The sequence below is a fragment of the Schistocerca serialis genome, chromosome 9, assembly GCF_023864345.2.
Source record: "Schistocerca serialis cubense isolate TAMUIC-IGC-003099 chromosome 9, iqSchSeri2.2, whole genome shotgun sequence".
NCBI lineage: Eukaryota > Metazoa > Arthropoda > Insecta > Orthoptera > Acrididae > Schistocerca > Schistocerca serialis.
This window is the reverse complement of record NC_064646.1, coordinates 473,743,694-473,763,999: the sequence shown is the minus strand read 5'-3', so window position 1 is coordinate 473,763,999 and position 20,306 is coordinate 473,743,694. Positions and strand designations below refer to the sequence as shown.

The 20,306-nt window shown below is 44.5% G+C and overlaps 1 protein-coding gene and 1 pseudogene across 1 annotated transcript in view; one reads left to right on the top strand and one right to left on the bottom strand.

Moving 5' to 3' along the window:
• LOC126419720 (B-cell lymphoma 3 protein homolog) overlaps positions 1–20,306 on the bottom strand; it is a 308,455-nt gene that overhangs the window by 166,889 nt on the left and 121,260 nt on the right. The gene's annotated exons all lie outside the window — the stretch shown is intronic.
• Positions 14,502–14,618, top strand: LOC126420097 (5S ribosomal RNA; annotated as a pseudogene).

Here is a 20,306-nt window from a genome sequence, read left to right as displayed (position 1 = left end):
GTGGCCGAGCGGTTCTAGATTCAACAGTCTGGAACCGCGCGGCCGCTACTGTCGGAGGTTCGAATCCTGCCTCGGGCATGGGTGTGTGTGATGTCCTTTGGTTAATTAGGTTTAAGTAGTTCTAAGTTCTAGGGGACAGATGACCTCAGATGTATGAGCAGCAGGACTGCCTTACAGAAGAGTGGCAAGAAGGTGGTGGTGGTGGGGGGTTAAAGTTTTCAACGAGGGACGACAAAAAATGGCAGGCATTCGTAGGCCGGGTCGTCCCGTGTCACAGAAAAGAAAGTGTCTGCTCTTACTGAGTAACTGCACAGTGATCGACGCCAAACTATTCGTGAGATGGCCCGAGAAACATGATTAGCGCATACGAACAGTGCTTCAAATCCTGAAGGAGCCGCCTGGGCGTGTGGGTGCCTCTTGATACGACGGAAATGCGGAATTGGCTGCTCGTATCTACCTGGACGCCATGAGAGGCTTTCTTCTGACATATGATTACGGTGGATCAGACTTGGGCCACACCTGAAACGACAATCAAACAAATGACATCATTACGGGTCACCAAGATGATTGAAAGTTCGCCAGAACCCGTCCGAAGTGAAAGTTAAAGCGCTTATCATGTCGTTCTAACGCATACCATTATCCGCCGGCTGACCGTCAGTGTGCTGTACTGCAGTTTAAATCTGCAACCAGTTTTAAGAAAGAATCGGCGACACTTTCTGCAAAACCCACCCACCCTTTTGCTGGACAATGCTCGGGGGCATGGAGACCAACCTCTGACTGATTTGTTCGATCGGTGGTGCTGGGAAGTGCTCTGTCATCCACCACACTCCCTGGACTTAAGAGCTTATGATCTCGACTTGACTGTCAAGATGAAGGAAGCTGTTCGCTGAGTCGACGTCGTGGACGCCCGTAAGTCCCGGTGAAGCGTCGGCAGACGCCGGTCCACAAACAGCTGCTGACTCACAGACCCCGCCCACCGCGAAGCGCGCCTCACGCTATTGGCCGAAAGCCGCTATCGGCATCCGCTATCTCACGTGGAGGCGACGTCTGTCTCCAGTATAAGCCAACCAAAATTCGCTTCGATTTCAGCACAGTTGTCACAGTTTACTACAAAAAAAGTCATCGCCATCGTCTGACAACAGGACAAATGCTTCTGTATGTATTTCACCGCAGGTTTCTGCCTCAACAGCGAACCACAATCTTGTTTCAAGGCAAGGAAAAAAATTGAGGATCGGAGGTTAAACCCACGTTGCCTTAGAAGTCATTTAGATAAGGGGAACTATTTTTGGCCAAGATACGAGAAAGACTTCATCCTTGATACTACCAATTTATTTATTTACTTCTTTAGCGTATGCCAGTACAAACTGAACTGCATGTTATTGGGTTGGTGAGTACGGTCGTCGCGTTTTTCCATACGTTTAATAAACACAACAGATTTACATAACATAGACTTTAGTCGTCATCGATAATATAGTCTCATTCACTATTTACAACAGTCTACCAGAGCTGGTATAACTTTTGCACAGTATAAATGATGTGGTTTTGAGACGAAGAACTTGTCGACGCATGATCGGAGAGGATTTTCATCCGGAAAGGAAGTTGGTCGATAGAGAGCGGAAAAGGCGAGCGCGCAAAATCGGGTGAATGCGGAATGACTTCCTAATCCAACAACTCCTGTAAAGTGTTTTCTGTCAGTCTAGCAGAATGCAGGCGTCTGGACGACGTCTCAATTGTTGCCAATAATTGTCAGCAGTGATGGTTACACCTCGGGGAAGCAAATAATAATTTTTCGATACACAGACAGTTCAGTTTTTGTTTTCTTTTTTTCCTTCCGTTTCTAATAGAATATTGGCAATATGAATACCCGGACAATGTCCGGCTTGTCAGCTACTTATAACGCGAACCGCGATCGAACCATCTTTCGGCGTTTCTTGTTATGAGATCTAACGTAACTATTGCATTCATATGCACTGTATTGTGTGGGTTGGGACCTCCAAATAAATTTTTAAAAAACCGCTTTCTGTGTCGTCACAACGTTTTCTTTCATTGGCGCACTATGCGCTTCGACAGTTCCACGACCTCAATGTGGAGGGCATTACCTGCTTGAATGTACTTCGCGGAGAGCACTGCTGACATCCTACAGCAACAGGCGAAGGGCACAAGTTGCGCATCATCGCTGGTCGGTAGAGATTTAAGGTGCAAAACATCAATAAAGTGGAACACGAGTTGTATTAACAAGCAGTCACAGCAGTTATATTTAACAGTACACCAGAATAGAAGGTTACACAATGGGTAGCTAATGTAGCCATCACACAACTGGATCCATTTCCCTGGTTAGACTGGCTTTTAATTTAATGGCACGCCAGTATTCACAAGAGAAACCGACCCTTTATGGGATTTTCACACTGTCGCTGCATAAGTGCAGAGTGCCAAAGAACTGCCGTCCACGATTAGAAAACTGTGCAAGTTTTTTTTTCCCCATCAGGTTATTGGTAAATGTGAAGCGAGAGACACAGTGGTGAATCTGTGTTCCCCTGTAGTTATGTGAAGAAATAAAAAAAAACGGTATTTTATTAGCGTTGTTACACATGTATGTCTATAGCCATCATCATAAGCACCAGATGAAAACTCGGCACTACTGCGGGTTAATCAGTTCCACCATTGTTCAAGTACAAAAATCTGTACAGCGCTGTCGCCAGTGGAAGTCAAGACTATCTAGAAATAATGCCTATAATAAGATCAGAAGTGGAAATTTGACGAAGGTAATGAAGAACAGCCGGCCGGTGTGGCCGAGCGGTTATAGGCGCTACAGTCAGGAACCGCGCGGCCGCTACGGTCGCAGGTTCGAATCCTGCCTCGGGCATGGATGTGTGTGATGCCTTTAGGTTAGTTAGGTTTAAGTAGTTCTAAGTTCTAGGGGACTGATGACCTTAGATGTTAAGTCCCATAGTGCTCAGAGCCATTTGAACCATTTTTTAAATGAAGAACAGAGGTTTTATTGTTCCCCTCATTGATTACAACAGAGATCCTCAGTGAAACGCAGTCTGTCCCTAGCCGAAATTTTCCCTCAGAAGTTACCAGTTTACTCTAAACGTAAATAGTTGGAAAAACTATTCAGTTTCTTTCAGTCACTGCTACGTAAATCGCTTAACGGCTGTACTGGATTCAACTGACTAGTCGCTATCAGCAGCGCACAAACTGTCACCCGATGGCTGAGTGGAGGCACACTAGTACCAGCCAACATTCCCCTGAGACTGACACATACGCAACACACAATAAGGAGATAAGAGACACGCGCTCCAAAATAAAGATCTTCACTGACTAATCAAGATGTACCTGAACATCCACTTAAATCTAAATTACGCTCTTGAAGTAAATTGCGAGAGTTACGTGTTGGAGGTCACCGAGGCAGCATCGCTGCGTATTTCCGACGTTTTTTAGACTGTACATCGAGCAAGTTGTGATTGACACCAGAGTGAAATTTGAAAAATACATTAAAGTTGAGCGAGAAGAAATAAAAACCATGTGGTTTGTTAATGAGACTGCAATTATACAAGAGATGGCAACAGCAGTGGAACGCAATGGATAGCGTCTCGGAGAGAAGTTAACCACGAACATGTACAAAATTAAAATGAGAGTAGTCGTAGAAAACCATGTGATGCTGAGAGAATATGAGTAGGAAATGGGAGATGGGAGGAAGTGATAGATGAGTTTTGCAATTTTGGGCAACAAAATAACTGATTATGGCCGAAGTAGAAAGAATTTAAATTGCAGACTGGTGATAGAACGGTGAAATATTTTTAAAAAGGGGAAATCTTTACACCGAAAATAGGAGGGCGTCGTGAAAGCAATGACTGCGAATTTGTGTGCGAAAAGACTTACAGCTTTTTAAATAAAACAAATGTTGTTAACATTTTAAATCTTTACTCATCATGCCTTAAATCTTGTCTACATATTTGTTTCTCGACATAGTCACGCAGACGATGAATATATTTCTATCAACAACGGACTAGTTTGTTGATACTGTCGTTGCAGAATATTTGACTCTGTTGACGGAGCCGCAACCTCACCTCTGCTTGCATCGCTTCACCACCATCAAACTGCTCTATAAGTTATGGAGCAGCTGAAAATCGCATGGGTCCAAGTCGGGACAGTATGTTTGCGTGGTCGATGATACTGAACCGGTGTCGGATTGTTGCAGATGCCGCAACGCTCGTGTGTTGTCTGGCATTGTCATGGCGAACAAGGGCTGCTCAATGTGTGGACGAACTGTTCGAATTCGAAACTCGATTACGGCGCGCTGTTTCTCACGCTTCGAGGTAGTTCTGTAACGCACTGCCATGTTACACGCTACAATTCGGGAGGCTCTAGCGGCAAAGTGATGCAAATATGCAGACAAGAAGAATAATGATGTATAATGTTAATAAACTTTGTTTTACTTAAAAAGTTGTAATAGTTTACAAATAAAAATTCGGAGGCATGACTTTTCAGGACTCCCTCGTAAGTTTAAATATTATGAAGGATTTTCTAGAGGTATTTGTCACTGAGTGTAACTCTCTACCGAACGGAAATGTGGAAGGCACTCAGTTTAGAAAAGAAGGTAAGAAGTTTCAGCATTGCAGCGCGTCAGCAATCGTAAGTATCGAAATAATTATGAAAAGTCCGCCTCGATTGCACAAACTACCTGGTGTTTACTTAGGTTTCAGCGTGGGTAACCACGCCTTCTTCTGAGCAAATATAAAACAGCTTGCCTAAATAGGCATAGTCTGTAGGCGTTGATTTTAGCCTTTGACTATGCCTATTTAGGCAAGCTGTTTTATATTTGTTCTGAAGAAGGCGTGGTAACCCACGCTGAAACCTAGGTAAACACCAGGTAGTTTGTGCAATCGAGGCGGATTTTTCATAATTATTTAGAAAAGAAGACGCGCTGCTACAGAAGAATGCTGGAGCCAGACAGGTAGATGGAATAACTAACGGGGAGGTTCCGAGCTGAATTGGCGGACAACGAAATTTTGTTACAACATATGTCAAAGTCTCGAGCTATCAAGGAATCGTCATTTTGGTAACTGAGCGTAGGAAAGGCGCGGATTAAAAACTGTAGAGGGAGAACAAGTCTGTAACACAGTAAGCAGATTGAAATGGATGTAGGTTGCAGTAGTTATTGAAAGATGATGAGGCTTGGACTTGATGGCCTAGCGTGATGAGCTGCATCGCACTAGTCTTCGGAGACTGAAGAGCAAACAGCAGCAGCAGCAGCAGCATAGGGACGGTTGCGGGAGCGGGGTTCACTTCCCGAGAGAGCGGCTTTCAGGCTGAGCACCACCGCCCGTACACAGACAGTGGTGACACGTGCTGAAGCACGCTGGTTACGAGAGGCATGCGGCAGCGACACTAAACCGTTGTGAGACGATCGCCGGGCCGGTCGTTAAATTCGCATTCCGCAGCACGCTGCGCGCGGCAAGGAGACGGCGAAACCCCGCATACCGCCGAGAGCGGTGACTCGCGCGCCCGGGCGGGACGGATGACGACCGCACAGCGCAGCGTAGCTCCGGCCCACACGCAATGGCTATTCCAGGACTGCGGGGCCGCACCGGCGCGGCTATCTCCCTGCACCCGCACCGTGGACCTTCACAATGAATACCGCCTCGGAACTCTCACGAAAGAATTCAGAAAAACTCGCCACACGACTATAAAGGAGTCGAGACACTCGAGCAGTTCTTTCACCCTTAATCTAGGAAACTATGATCACAACCACAGGTGGAAGCATAAGTGGCCAAAGACACTGCTAGCTAGGGCATAACCATCTACGGCGAGCTAACATACACTCAAAAGCGACAACATCCGCAACCTCATGCACATCAGCAATACTGACTGGCTGTGCCAGCTAATATCACAGCCGACTAACAGGCTACAGCAGGGAATCCGACAAGCTCGCGCACTAACGCACAAGCAAACCACCACCACTACAGTACACTGTACGAAATGAAATTTCGCGTCGCTAGGGCCTTCCCTCGGGTAGACCGTCACCTGGTACAAGTCTTTTAAGTTGACGCCACTTCGGCAATTTGCGTGTCGATGGGGATAATAATCTGACGAAGACAACACAACAACACAACACCTACTCCCCGAGCCCCTTTGCACAGCTTTCCGCCGCGCTGACCACTTAGCCATTGAGGCGGACACCCTACACTGTGTATCCAATATATATGACCTACCGGACACTAACTGATGACGAACCCAACTGTTACAGGTATGTTGATGCTGACCGAGAAACCAACACCGGTATCCAGCTGTAGCCGCCGAGTAACATAGCTGCACAAAGATATCTAGTCCGCAGCTCGTGGTCTAGTGGCTAGCGTTGCTGCCTCTGTATCACGGGGTCCCGGTTCGATTCCCGATCGGATTGGGGATTTTCTCTGCCTGGGGACTGGCAGAAGAAGATTGGACTGTGTAAAAAAAATTCGGACTTTGTACGGGCGCTGATGACCGCACAGTTGAGAGCCTCACAAACCAAACATCATCGTCAAAGATATCTCTGTCTGCATGATACCCACTACTAACAAAACCTATCCTTGCATGACCTGTCGCAGGCAGCATGAAAACCGCTACTGCTCTTACAGCCCGGCCCAAATATCGCAGAGGTTTTCTCCCCTTCGCACGTTTTTCTCCTCTGCCCTTCAAACCGCTACCTTCGTTCAACTTTCGACCCAATCTATCTCCAGATGACCGCGTATTAATGGTAAATCATAACCAGACGTACGCAAACATCACGCTACCCACATCGTGCGAGATCTCACTTACTGAAAAGCAACCAATATGCAGAGATGGCAGCAGATCTTTTGTGTTGGCCACCACGCCAGTGTGGGCGTGTAGGGGCTCCACCCTGTATAGCTGTAGCCTATTACGTCGCAAGGAGCAACTACGCCTGTTTCACAAACTTATTCCGACTCTTCCGCAGCGTGCCCCTCCACGCAGTGCACCGACACGCCCGAAGAGTGTTTATTTTCCAACGAATAAGTTATAACTGCAGGGATAAAACGAAAACTCCAGGGTAAACTGAATTTTCACCAAACCACAGTTCCTGATTGAAGCTGGCCATCACACTTGAAATGTGCAATTACGATCTGCACATAATATGCGTAAAACCGAAAGTACATACTAAGATCTGCACATAGTAATGGGAAGGATAGAAATGGGAAAGTGGTTCCATTTCAAGGTCTGGATTTCACTGTAATTTCATTCAACTTTTTATTCACTCCGGCCTCCAGTCAGATCTTGCTTGACACCACTGAATTTGCAGATGCACGCTACAGGGCGTCTACATGAAGTAACCAATCTGTAATAGTTCGTTGCGTCGCTGTGGAGCCAATTGGTGCTGCAGATGCAGTAGGATGCGCCACAGCCACACGCCTAACACGATGCACTCCCGCCAAGTCTTTCGGCAGTATCGCACGAGGAACATCCAGCTTCTCTTAGGGCTATTACACGACCTCGTTCAATCTCGGTGAGGTGTTGATACTGGCGTTTTTGTCGCCTTAAACGCAATCTTGACTACCATCAACTCACCACGTCTAATCTCAAAGGTAGCGTGTATTTAAAGCAAACCCGATGTGCATACTCATAGTGGCGTTACTAGCGCCACTCTTACGCGAATCGGCGAAATTTGAATCATATTTCAGATCTACAAACACGCTTACCAACTTCCGTTTATGTCGTATAACTTCTTCTTGGTGTTGCATTTTTTCCGTCAGTGTTTATGCATTTTTCTGAAGGCTTACCAGGTGGCGCCGGCCGCTGTGGACGAACGGTTCTAGGCGCTTCAGTCTGGAACCGCGCGACCGCTACGGTCGCAGGTTCGAATCCTGCCTCGGGCATGGATGTGTGGTGTCCTTAGGTTAGTTAGGTTTAAGTAGTTCTAAGTTCTAGGGGACTGATGACCTCAGATGTTAAGTCCTATAGTGCTTACAAGGGAACCTCCCCATCGCATCCCCCTCAGATTTAGTTACAAGTTGGCACAGTGGATAGGCCTTGAAAAACTGAACACAGATCAATGGAGAAAACAGGAAGAAGTTGTGTGGAACTATGAAAAAAATTTGCAAAATACACAAACTGTGTAGTCCAAGCGAAAGATAGGCAACATTAAAGACAGTCTAGGCTCAGAAGCGCCGTGGTCCCGTGGTTAGCGTGAGGAGCTGTGGAACGAGAGGTCCTTGGTTCATGCCTTCCCTCGAGTGAAAAGTTTAAATTTTTATTTTCAGACAATTATTATCTGTTCGTCCGCCCGTCCGATGTGAGGTAATTGCGCCGTAGTATGGGGACGCTACATCTAAATAAACATCGAAACACACGACGTCAGTCGACTACAGCGCACGGAAGAGAGAGGACTATTCGCTACTTTGGACGAGAGTGCATTAAATACGTGAGATGTATTCTGTGGGCAATATGAATCCAGCAAATATAGCTCGCGACTTCAATAACAAAGTCAATGAATATTTTCCGAACTGTAAGTTTGCGGTGCGGTCGCAAAACACAGACACTAAACTTATTACAGTGAACAGAGACGTCAATAAACAAACAGACAGATCATAACTTTGCGAAAATAAAGATAGTAAGTAAACTCTTCACTCGAGGGAAGACTTGAACCGAGGACCTCTTGTTCCGCAGTTGCTCACGCTAACCACGGGACCACGGCGCTCCTGAGCTTACGCTATCCTCGATGTTGCCTATCTTGCCCATGGACTACTCAGTTTGTATATTTTGCTTATTTTTTTCATAGTTCTACACAACTTCTTCCTGTTTTCTCGATCCATCTGTGTTCAGTTTTTCAAGGCCTATCCACTGTGCCAACTTATAACTAAATCTGAAGAGGGTGCGATGGGGAGGTTCCCTTGTTAGAGCCATTTGAACCTTACCTGGTGGCCGGGGTAAAGGGGTAAGTGACCAGTAATATTGAACTAACATTCAATGTTTGTTGTTCTGATTTATGGACAGTTATCCTAGGCATATTGATCCTCCGGTATTAGACGAATACCAAACGGCTGCAGCAGCCCGTTTACAATCAGATGTTTGTATTAGGTCAAATATAAGAGAACACAGACGGCTTTAAATCATACAGCTTAATTACAGTGACATGTCGGTAACCTGTGGTAGACGGTAATCTGTGGTAACTAGGACCGACTGGAGCTCGAATTTGAGAATATTCTAATCACGTGAAAAGTGACAATTTTACAGACCTTTTATTTAAAAATACATTCAGAATCTGACATTCACATTATTACTATTCTACACAAAATTATTTCGTCGGATAACGTATTACTTAGAGTTTCTTTCAGAAATAATATTCTAGTATTAACAAAAAATATTTACTGCAAACATATACGTATTAGAGAAACTCCTATACAACTGTTACTACTGTCCACTATCCACAAAAAGAATCAATAGTTTTTTTCGCTTTTGTGAAGAATATCCCTTCTTTGCAGTGCATTTCTGCCACTCATCACACACAGCACTTACGTATTTTCAGTTTCATCCGTGATATTCTTTTCATTTTTTTAACGTAGTGCTCATTCGTTATTCGCCTCTGATTAAACAGCAGCTCGGATTGCTGGGGCTCTGTTTTCTGATGTTTAATTATGATTCAAAATCGTCACAAAAATGTACAGTGACGGATGACAGTTTTGTGTATTAGTCACTCTTATTGGAGTAAATATCTTCATCACTTTTCACGACAGTTACTGAGGCCACTTTTCTCGATCGGATATCACCAAGGCATCAGTGGTTCACAGATGAAAGTAATAAACCGAGAGAAACAGTTAGAAACTACATTTGTAGCGCAAAAAATGTTGTTCAGACACTGATGCGGTAAAAATGTATTATTCATCTATAAGTCAGGTAACAAGAATAATATTAATGACTTCCTTACATCAGATCACTAAAAAACCAGAAAAAATTTTACTACAAAATAACGGAACAAGCTTCCTCGGCAACAGTAATGCTGTATATTAGAACTATAAGGAGCAGTCAGATGAAAACGAGGCAATTGGAAAAAAAATTTTGAGAGATGGGGACTGTGTGCAGGATGTGCAAAGGCCTCTGGGCGTGCCCACACTTTACCAAGCTTTCAGCCGAGTACACTGCAGAATTTCTCTGGGAAGCCCTTACACATCCTCCACACAGCCCCGATCTCTGCTGACTCGATTTCCATATTTCTCAAGCCCTCAAGAAGGACACTGCTTCAGACGAAGGGATGCACGCCTGCGCACAGTCACTGTTCCGTGGGAACAGGAGGCATTGACCGTCTTGCCTCATAGAGGAATAAAAGTACTAACAGTTTGGGCGATAACTGTTGAAATAATGAATAGTTTGCTTTTTTCTCCAGCCGTTTCGTTTTCATATGATTGCCCCTTATAGTTTGACCACTTTACCGCAGGCAACAGCAATGTCCAGGCGGGACAAAAAATATGCAATGGAGGGACTTCCCGTCAAGAGCACTTTATCATACCTTCCCCTACAGAATCAGTAACTAATAAAGCATGTGGAAGAAACGTACATCTAGAGAATCTACACGCAGCACTGTAATCAGGAAATTAATCCATAGCCATGGCGGCTGAATCGTTCTTCCTGCAAGAGGTCGCTCCCCCCACTGAAGGCCCTATTCGCTCTTGAGTTTACTCCTTCGAAGACTGTATTTCGCACGGTTTAAATATGCGAACGGGTAAGATTATGAGGTATCGGACGATTCAGGTTCCGTAGTACTATTGTAATTATAAGCAGATAAATTGGTTTTAACTGAAAACCTGTACATCGTTGTTTAAAAAATAAATAGCCTGTGTCCATCTGAATGTTTAATAGAGCACTGTGCAAAAATCTGAAGTAAATAAACTATCGGTTATCTTCATTTAGAAGTATATAGCCTACGTCTATCCAAAGTTTTATTAGAGTATCGTGTAAAAATTTGAAGTACATTGGTCAAGAGGTTTCCGAGATTTTTACTGAAAACCTTTCCGCTTTTATATATACATATATTCAATAAGTTTGTATCCTATGTCTGTCCGAACGGTTGTTTGAGTAATGCGTAAAAATTTAAAGTATGCTGGTTAAGAACTTTGTTAGAATTTTCATAACACTATTAAACTAGGACTTTAACATAATAACAATCGAGATTATAGCATCTCGCACTCTTGTGCATTTACCTCTCAGTATTATATGAGACGATAATGAATACTTTAACGATCAGCGACAGTTGAACTTTAGATGTGGCACTGATATTTTTGTTTTAGAGGATTCTTTTTGAGGAGTGAGGTTTGACGATGTTCGTCAACCATGTGTCTACAGCCTGTACTTCTACATTCGTTATGTATATTCCCATTCAGGGTAGAAAATTTAATTGAAAGTCGTTTGTCCGGTGTCGGCGAAAAAGTACTGTATTGCAGTGCCTGTGTTGTTCAGAATTACGATGCAATGTTCCTTCGGACATACGTGGGGATTCGCGAAGGAACACAGAAAAATAATTCTGAACAACACAGGCAGTGTAATAGCACAGGTCCTAAACTTTGCACGCGTGTTACTCGACGCTTTTCGCTCGCTTCTCATTGCAATTCTGGAGGGAATTTAGAAGCAGGACACGAATTAGAGACGACTAAAATAAACTGAAGAAAGACCAGCATATACACCCTGTTTTTTTTTAGTAACGGGAGAGGCTTATGATACTGATTGATTGCCATTTCAATAGCTGCTGTGTATCAGATAATTTCTAATGCCTGCGGTGACATAATCGAAGTACTCGGAGACTTTTACTGAAGTACAAATTAGGAAGATAATGTCAATAAAATATGATTGATGAAGTGTGAATTATACATACGACCTATCACAGGGGCAACTTGATAAAATCTGCTGTACAGTTTGTTAGTAGATCACATGGCATAATCCTAGGAAAAACATTTTTACCCACTATCAAAAATCTCTAACGTAACCATAAATGTAAACAGCGAGAATAATCACATCTTTCTTATATTTTTGATTTTAACCACCATAACACAAACACATTCGGAATTGCTTTCAAGAAAATTTACAACGCTTTTCCTTTTTAATGAAAACAGTTGCAAAGATTACGCCTATTCACTCTGTTGCCAGCTGATGCGGAAATTTTCTGGCTATCATATTCCTTATACTTCGGTGTTTGTGCTGTGGTTCTCTTGGACCTCTGAAGAACATATAACATCTATATTCTTCTGTCAGCCACATTACTTTCTCTCCAGGCCACTCCATCGCTCACGCAACTCATTTCAACAACAGCAGAAAGTCACAAGACACTCGAAAGTTTTCGGTATCTGAGCGGCGAAATGGAGAGGACGGGAACTTCTTTTAACGCTTCGCTAAAAGACAGACAACCAGAGGAACACGAGCGAACAGTAGCCAATACTAATCGAACACGACCGAATGCTTTTACCTCGTGCGCGTCTAGTATTTGCACCAGAGACGTTTCTGGACGCTGCTGCACGTTGGCTTACGGTCGCTTTGGGATAAAGGGGAACTGAGTGCACCACTTGGGCGAATGTTGGTAGTTCCCGCTGTAGCGTGGGCGCCAACATACATTTTTTTTTGTTCAAACCGGCTTATCGGCTTGTTATGGTGGTTGTTGCCGTCGTCTTCAGTCCGGAGACTGATTTGATGCAGCTCTCCATGCTACTCTATCCTGTGCAAGCTTCTTCATCTCCAAGTAACTACTGCATTCTACATCCTTCTGAATCTGCTTAGTGTCTTCATCTCTTGGTCTCCCTCTACGATTGTTACCCCCCACACTGTTCTCCAATACTAAATTGGTAATCCTTTGATGCCTCAGAACGTGTCCTATTAACCGATCCCTTCTTCTAGTCAAGTTGTGCCACAAATTCCTCTTCTCCCCAATTCTGTTCAGTACCTCCTCATTAGTTACGTGATCTACCCATCTAATCCTCAGCATTCTTCTGTAGCACCACACTTCGAAAGCTTCTGTTCTCTTCTTGTTTAAACTATTTATTGTCCATGTTTCACATCCATACATGGCTACACTCTACACAAATACTTTTAGAAAAGACTTCCTGACGCTTAAATCGATACCCGATGTTAGCAAATATCTCTTCTTCAGAAACGCTTTTCTTGCCATTGCCAGTCTACATTTTATATCTTCTTAACTTCGACCATCATCAGTTATTTTGCTTCCCAAATAGCAAAACTCATCTACTACTTAAATGTCTCATTTCCTAATCTAATTCCCTAATTCCGTCATCGCCTTACGATTACAATATTATTGCGGAACGTGAATCGTTGCATACTGTGTAATCCTACCCGTTCGGAAATTTAAAACATACGAAATAATGTCGTTGAAGCCTCTTTCCTTACAGATCCACCAGCTGGGAGAAGCCTGTCTCATCCCTGCATACCAACGATCCCAACCGATTTATCCATTCATTTTAACCGACTTCAATTTACAATCGAGGTTTGCTTTGTAACACCATTAAACAAGGTTCAGAGTCAGAGAGATGAGGCAAAATGGCTCTGAGCACTATGGGACTTAACTGCTGAGGTCATCGGTCCCCTAGAACGTAGAACTACTTAAACCTAACTAACCTAAGGACAACACACACACCCATGCCCGAGGCAGGATTCGAACCTGCGACCGTAGCGGTCACGCGGTTTCAGAGATGAGGCAAAGAGAAGGTGGACTGAGAGGTGGGGGCTGGGGCAGAAAATGAACATAGAGAGGGGGAAGAGTAAGAGTGAGGAGAACGACAGGGAGAGGAGGAGGCTGTGATAGACAGAGAAGGGGCGTAGGAGGAGCAGGAGAAGGACGAGGAGCGAGAGAGAGGGCAGAGGAAGATGAGGACAAACATCCAATTACCAAACACACTCAAAAACTGCCGCGTTCGCTGGTTCGCTAGTAATGTACATTATAAAATAATTTGCTGAACGAAGTTTCCAAACAGCATTTATTTCTTTTATGAAAAGATTTGACAAAGTGACATTAGCAGCCAAATAATCGTAAAAGAAATTTTAAGTAACTTATTGGGAACCTTGATGTGTCGTATATGGTAATCATCTTATTATCTACCCACTTGTCGTCTTCGCCTGACGACAATGCCACTCAGTTAACAGTCGGAGATTTCATCTGTGACACTTGTGGAGAATGCATGCAGCCTCGTCTACGACACACACACTAAAATACGACGTTTAAAAACTTTGAAAGAGGAGAAACATGCTCTTTTCCTTCCTTAGGATACCTGACGAGTCTGCAGAAAACACACACAGCCGCGGAATTAAAACAAAGTAATAATTAAAGTTTCCAAACTATTCGTGGGACCCTGGCCAACACTCAGCGACTCTGCCACGGAGAGACAAACTCTGAAGAAGAAGGTGGAACGCTTTGTGAGGTATCAACGTCAAGACTGTCCGATTGGGTACCAAACCCACGTCTTACGCAACGCAGTCTCCCGAAAATAGACCGAGTTTCTTCTTAATTTTAAGGCAACGGCCTTGCCGCAGTGGATACACCGGTTCCCGTGAGATCACCGAAGTTAAGCGCTGTTGGGCGTGGCCGGCACTTGGATGGGTGACCATCCAGCCGCCATGCGCTGTTGCCATTTTTCGGGGTGCACTCAGCCTCGTGATGCCAATTGAGGAGCTACTCGACCAAATAGTAGCGGCTTCGGTCAAGAATACCATCATAACGACCGGGAGAACGGTGTGCTGACCTCGTGCCCCTCCTATCGGCATCCTCCTCGGAGGATGACACGGCGGTCGGATGGTCCCGGTAGGCCACTCGTGGCCTGAAGACGGAGTGAATTTTTTCTTCTTAATTTGCAGAGAGAGAGAGAGAGAGAGAGAGAGAGAGAGAGAGAGTAGTGGCAGTAGTAGTAGTAGTAGTAGAAGAAGAAGAAGAAGAAGAAGAACGCAAAGCGATACGCACAAACCCGCGTGCCTCCGTCACGACTGCCGGCGACGTAGCGGCGGAGCGCGGGCTGGCCAGATAACGCACCGCGCTGCTGCTTTGCGCAAATATTTGCTATCTAGCCTCTTGTCGGATTCAGCAGCCAACCGCACACCTTACTCTCACACATTCATCCCTCACAAACGGTCTTCATAATTTCCGCGAAGAATCTCAAATGCTATTTGCAGACGAACTGTCGTAGACATCCGACACACGACGATGCGAATCGCGTCATTCGGCGATCAAGTGGGGAACACCTACCGGATTCGTGCTAATCCTGCGGCTGCGATAGTGGCGGCTGCCTTCCGGGAATAACCTCTCGAGGCACTTCTGCGAACGAGCAATGTGCAATAAATCCCTCCCTGTTGGAAGATCCGATTGTCGGAACGCGCTGGTTCATAAGAAGTGGGAATCTACATTAAATACCACCGTTGGCTGTTACCCGTTTCCGAGTATAAGTGTTTTCCGTCTTTCGTTCAATTTGTCTCGTGTGCGTGTCTTGCGCCGCTACCAAGTTCCCGATTTTTCCATCAAACATGCGGTGACAGGACACTTAAGGTGTGGTGGAGTTCGGCTAATCTCCCATGTTAATCGATGGTCCTTTTACGAGAGCGACATTCTCTTTTGAGAGTCAGCATTGACAATCTCAGCCATCCGAGTTGACAGTGGCCACCTTCTATAAATGTTTATGCTGATCACAGCAACATTCCATAGGAGCTCTACGTGGTTTTGAACCAGAACACAATTAACCACTAGGTACCGGACGATGTAGTTGGGCGAACTTGTGACAAACCATAGCAACATCAATATTCTCTATAACACTGAAGCGCCAAAGAAACTGGTATATGTGTGCGTATTCAAGTACAGAGATATGTAAACAGGCAGAATACGACTCCCCGGTCGGCAACGCCTATATAAGACAACAAGTCTCTGGCGCCGTTGTTAGATCGGTTACTGCTGCTACAATGGCAGGTAATCAAGATTTTGGTACGTTTCAACGTGGTGTTATAGTCGGCGCACGTGCGGTGGGATACAGCATCTCCGAGGCAGCGATGAAGTGGGGATTTTCCCGTACTACCATTTCACGAGTGTACCGTCAATATCAGGTATCAGGTAAAACATCAACTCTTCCGACATCACTGCGGCAGGAAAAAGATCCTGCAAAACGGGACCAACGACGACTGAAGAGAATCGTTTGACGTGACAGAAATGCAACCCTTCCGCAGGTTGCTGCAGATTTCAATGCTAGGATGTCAACAAGTGTCAGCGTGTGAACCATTCAACGAAACATCATCGATATCGGCTTTCGCAGCCGAAGCCCACTCGCGTTCCCTTGATGACTACACGACACAAAGCTTTGCACCTCGCCTGGGCCCGTCAGCACCGACATTGGACTGTTGATGACTGGAAACACGTTGCCTGATCGGTCGAGTCTCGTTTCAAACTGTATCGAGCGCATCGACGTGTACGGGTACGGAGCCAACCTCATGAATCCATGGACCCTGCATGTCAGCAAGGGACTATTCAAGCTGGGGGACGCTCTGTAAGGGTGTGGGGCGTGTGCATTTCGAGAGATATGGGACCCCTGATACGTCTAGATACGATTCTCACAGGTGACACGTACGTAAGCACACTATCTAATCACCTGCATTCATTCATATCCGTTGTGCATTCAGACGGATTTGGGCAATTCCAGCAGGACAATGACACACCCCACACGTGCACAACTGCTATAGAGTGGCTCCAGGAACACTTCCGCTGGCAACCAAACTCCTCAGCATATCTAGTATGCCTTGCAAGATGCTGTTCAGAAGAGATCCCCACCCCTGGTACTATTACGGATTTATGAACATCCTGCAGGATTGATGATGTCAATTCCCTCCAGCACTACTTCATACATGCTTCCTCGAGTTGCGGCACTTCTGCGTGTTCGCGGGGATCCTACACGATATTCCGCGGTTATAGTTTCTTTGGCTCTTCAGTGTATATGCGGTATATTATTTATTCAACTAATAATAAGAATAAACTGCAGTGCACATCGTGCCGGAATACAGGCAGAGGGGAAAATGTCAAAAGAGAGAGAGAGAGATAGGGAGAGAGAGAGAGAGAGAGAGAGAGAGAGAGAGAGAGAGAGAGAGAGAGAGAGAGAGAGGCACTTTCAGTTGCACAACCCACGAGGAAGACGACAGGCAAGCTTGCCGACGGGAAATCACCGACAAAACTGTATCACAGGGAAAAACGTTACTTCTCACTTTGCAGATAAGATGAGGAAACTGTTCAGCCGTTACTTACTCCAAACACCTTGGTTGCGCCTGAGAACAGAGTCTGCAAGATGTGTACTTCATTTCTTGTTGAACATCCAACCGCAGTAATGGCCATACGACATTGCTGTCAGGCAGCATTAACAACGGCGGAAACAGCTTTGTTTCTCGTATCAATATTAAAGATCCCACAGTAATTACGTATTTACTTCCTTTCAATAAATATAAGCAAGTATTAAACTTATTTCCCCACCCCGCTAACCTAATCTTATTATCACGTGTCATCGAAAACTATATTCACTCATGCTCATAAATTAAGGATAATGCTGATACATGGTGAAACAACGCTCTGGTGGGCGGTTTGCGGGTTTAAATCACCTGTGGGTATGACCATGCGGTGCATTTTACCTGCGGTCGTCGCACGATAGCGCTGGCAGCAGTACACATACGCAGAGGTGTGTTGGTGCATGTCAGAGTACGGCGCAGCAAGTAAGTGTGCACACGTTTTCAGACGTGCTAATGGCGTGTGTTGTAAATGGCTCATATTGATGACGCGAAGATGCGACCGGGGGCTGGTCAAACACAGCAGGTCGTAGCACGGGCCCTCCATGTGCCACAAAGTGTGATCTCAAGATTATGCCAACGATTCCAGCAGACAGAAAACTTGTCCAGGCGCTACAATACGAAATTGTCGAAGTGTCTGTAACAAGATCCCCGAGTTACTCTCCGAAATAAACAGTAGCAATGCCAATATTGTATTAGGTAGCGAAAGCTGGTTGAAAGCAGACATAAAAAGCAGTGAAATTATGAACTCGGATTGGACAATGTTTAGGAAAATGTTTAGGAAGGATAGGACTGATGCTATGGGAGGTGGTATGTTCATTGCAGTTAAGAGCTGTTTAAGCGCAGTTGAGATCGATACTGAGTCGGACTGTGAAATAGTCTGGATAAAGCTGTCAATCAGACAAGAATTGACCATTGTATTGGGATGTTTTTATACACCACCAGCATCCGCAACAAACGTCGCAGAACGTTTCTGGGAAAGTCTTAAGTACACAGGAAATAAATATCCAAGTTATCCATTAGTTATAGGTGGCGACTTTAATCTGGCATCCATTGACTGGGAAAATTACGCGTTTGTCACAGGGGGCAGAAGCAAAGATTCGTGTGAAGTTATTCTGGGAGCGCTCTCAACATTCAACCTTGTGCAACTGGTTAAAAAACTAACTCGAGATGGGAACATATTAGATATCTTGGCGACAGACAGACGTTATCCTTTTGAGGAAGTTAATCTAGAAGAAGGTATTAGCGACCATAATATCATTTTGTGGCTTCTATGCCAGTGGAAGCTGCAAAAAACCAAAGAAACAGCGTAGAGTTTTCTTGTTTGGGAAAGCTAATAAAAGTGTCATTAATAAATATCTTCATAGTCAGCTCCAAGCATTCACCGCAGGACATAAAGATATTGAGCAGCTTTGGTCGGAATTTAAAGGCATTGTCCACCATGTGCTAGAGAAATATTTGCCTAGCAAAAATATAGGGGAGGGAAAGGATCTACCTTGGTATAACAAACATATTAGGAAGTTGCTGAGAAAGCAGAGAATTTTGCACTGTCGTTTTAAACGTAGTCACTGCCCCGCTGACAAACAGAAATTATGCGAAATGAAAGCAGTTGTCAGAAGGACAATAAGAGATTCTTTTAACGAATTTTAAAGCAATATTTTATCTACGGATTCTAAAAATAACCCCAAAATATTTTGGTCGTACGTAAAATCTATGAACGCTACAAATAATTCAATACCTTCTCTTGCTGACAGTACGGGTAATGTAACTGAAGATGATAAACAGAAGGCCGAAATTCTAAACCTAGCTTTTAAAAACTCGTTTACGGTAGAGGACTGCAGCACCATTCGCCCTTTCAATTGCCGAACAAACGCAAGGATGGCTGACATAGTATTTAGTGTATCTGGGATTGTAAAACAGTTAAGATCCTTCGACGCCAGGAATGCATCTCGCTCAGACGGTAGCCCCGTAAGATTATATGTTGGCTATGCCAGAGATATAGCACCATTCTTATCCATCATCTATCAGAGATCACTGGAATAGCGGAAAGTTCCATGGGACTGGAAAAAGGCCCAGGTCATAGCATCTATAAAAAGGTAGAAAATCGGATGCACATGATTACCGGCCAATTCCACTGACATCGATTTGTTGTAGAATCATGGAATATATTTTGTGTTCAGACATAATGACCTTTCTAGACTCTGAGAAGCTCATCTGCAGAAACCAGCACGGTTTTAGGAAACAGCGGTCATGCGAGACACAGCTGGTAGATACCGGCTCCCAGGTTGATGCCATATTTCTCGACTTTCGAAAGGCGTTCGACTCAGTTCCGCACTCTCGCTTGCTCCAAAAAGTGCGCGCTTATGGTCTATCCGATGACATATGCGGTTGGATAGAAAGTTTTCTAACAGACAGGGAGCAGTATGTCGTCCTGAACGGGGTGACTTCAACAGAAATAAGCGTAACTTCAGGTGTGCCCCAGGGAAGTGTAATAGGTCCGCTGCTTTTTACGATTTACATAAACGATCTGGTTGATGGTATTGACAGCGGCGTTAGACTGTTTGCCGATGATGCTGTTGTCTACAGGAAAGTAGTACCACACGAAAGTTGTGAACAAATCAATGAGGATTTGCAGAAAATAAATGCGTGGTGTAATGATTGGCAGTTATCTCTCAATATTAGTAAGTGTACCATACTGCGTATAACAAGGCTAAAATCCCTACTAATGTACAAGTACAAAATATATGCCCAGTCTTTGGAAGCGGTAACATCCGTCAATTATCTGGGTATGACTATTCGAAATGATCTCAAATGGAACGATCAGACTACACAAGTAACGGGTAAGGCAAACTCTAGATTACGGTTTATTGGTAGAATCCTGAAGCGCTGGAGTCCTTCAGCAAAGGAAATAGCTTACAATACGTTAGTTCGTCCAGTCTTAGAGTATCATTCGTCTTTATGGGACGCTTACCAGTTGGGTCTGATTCAAGAGATTGAGAAGGTCCAAAGAAGATCGG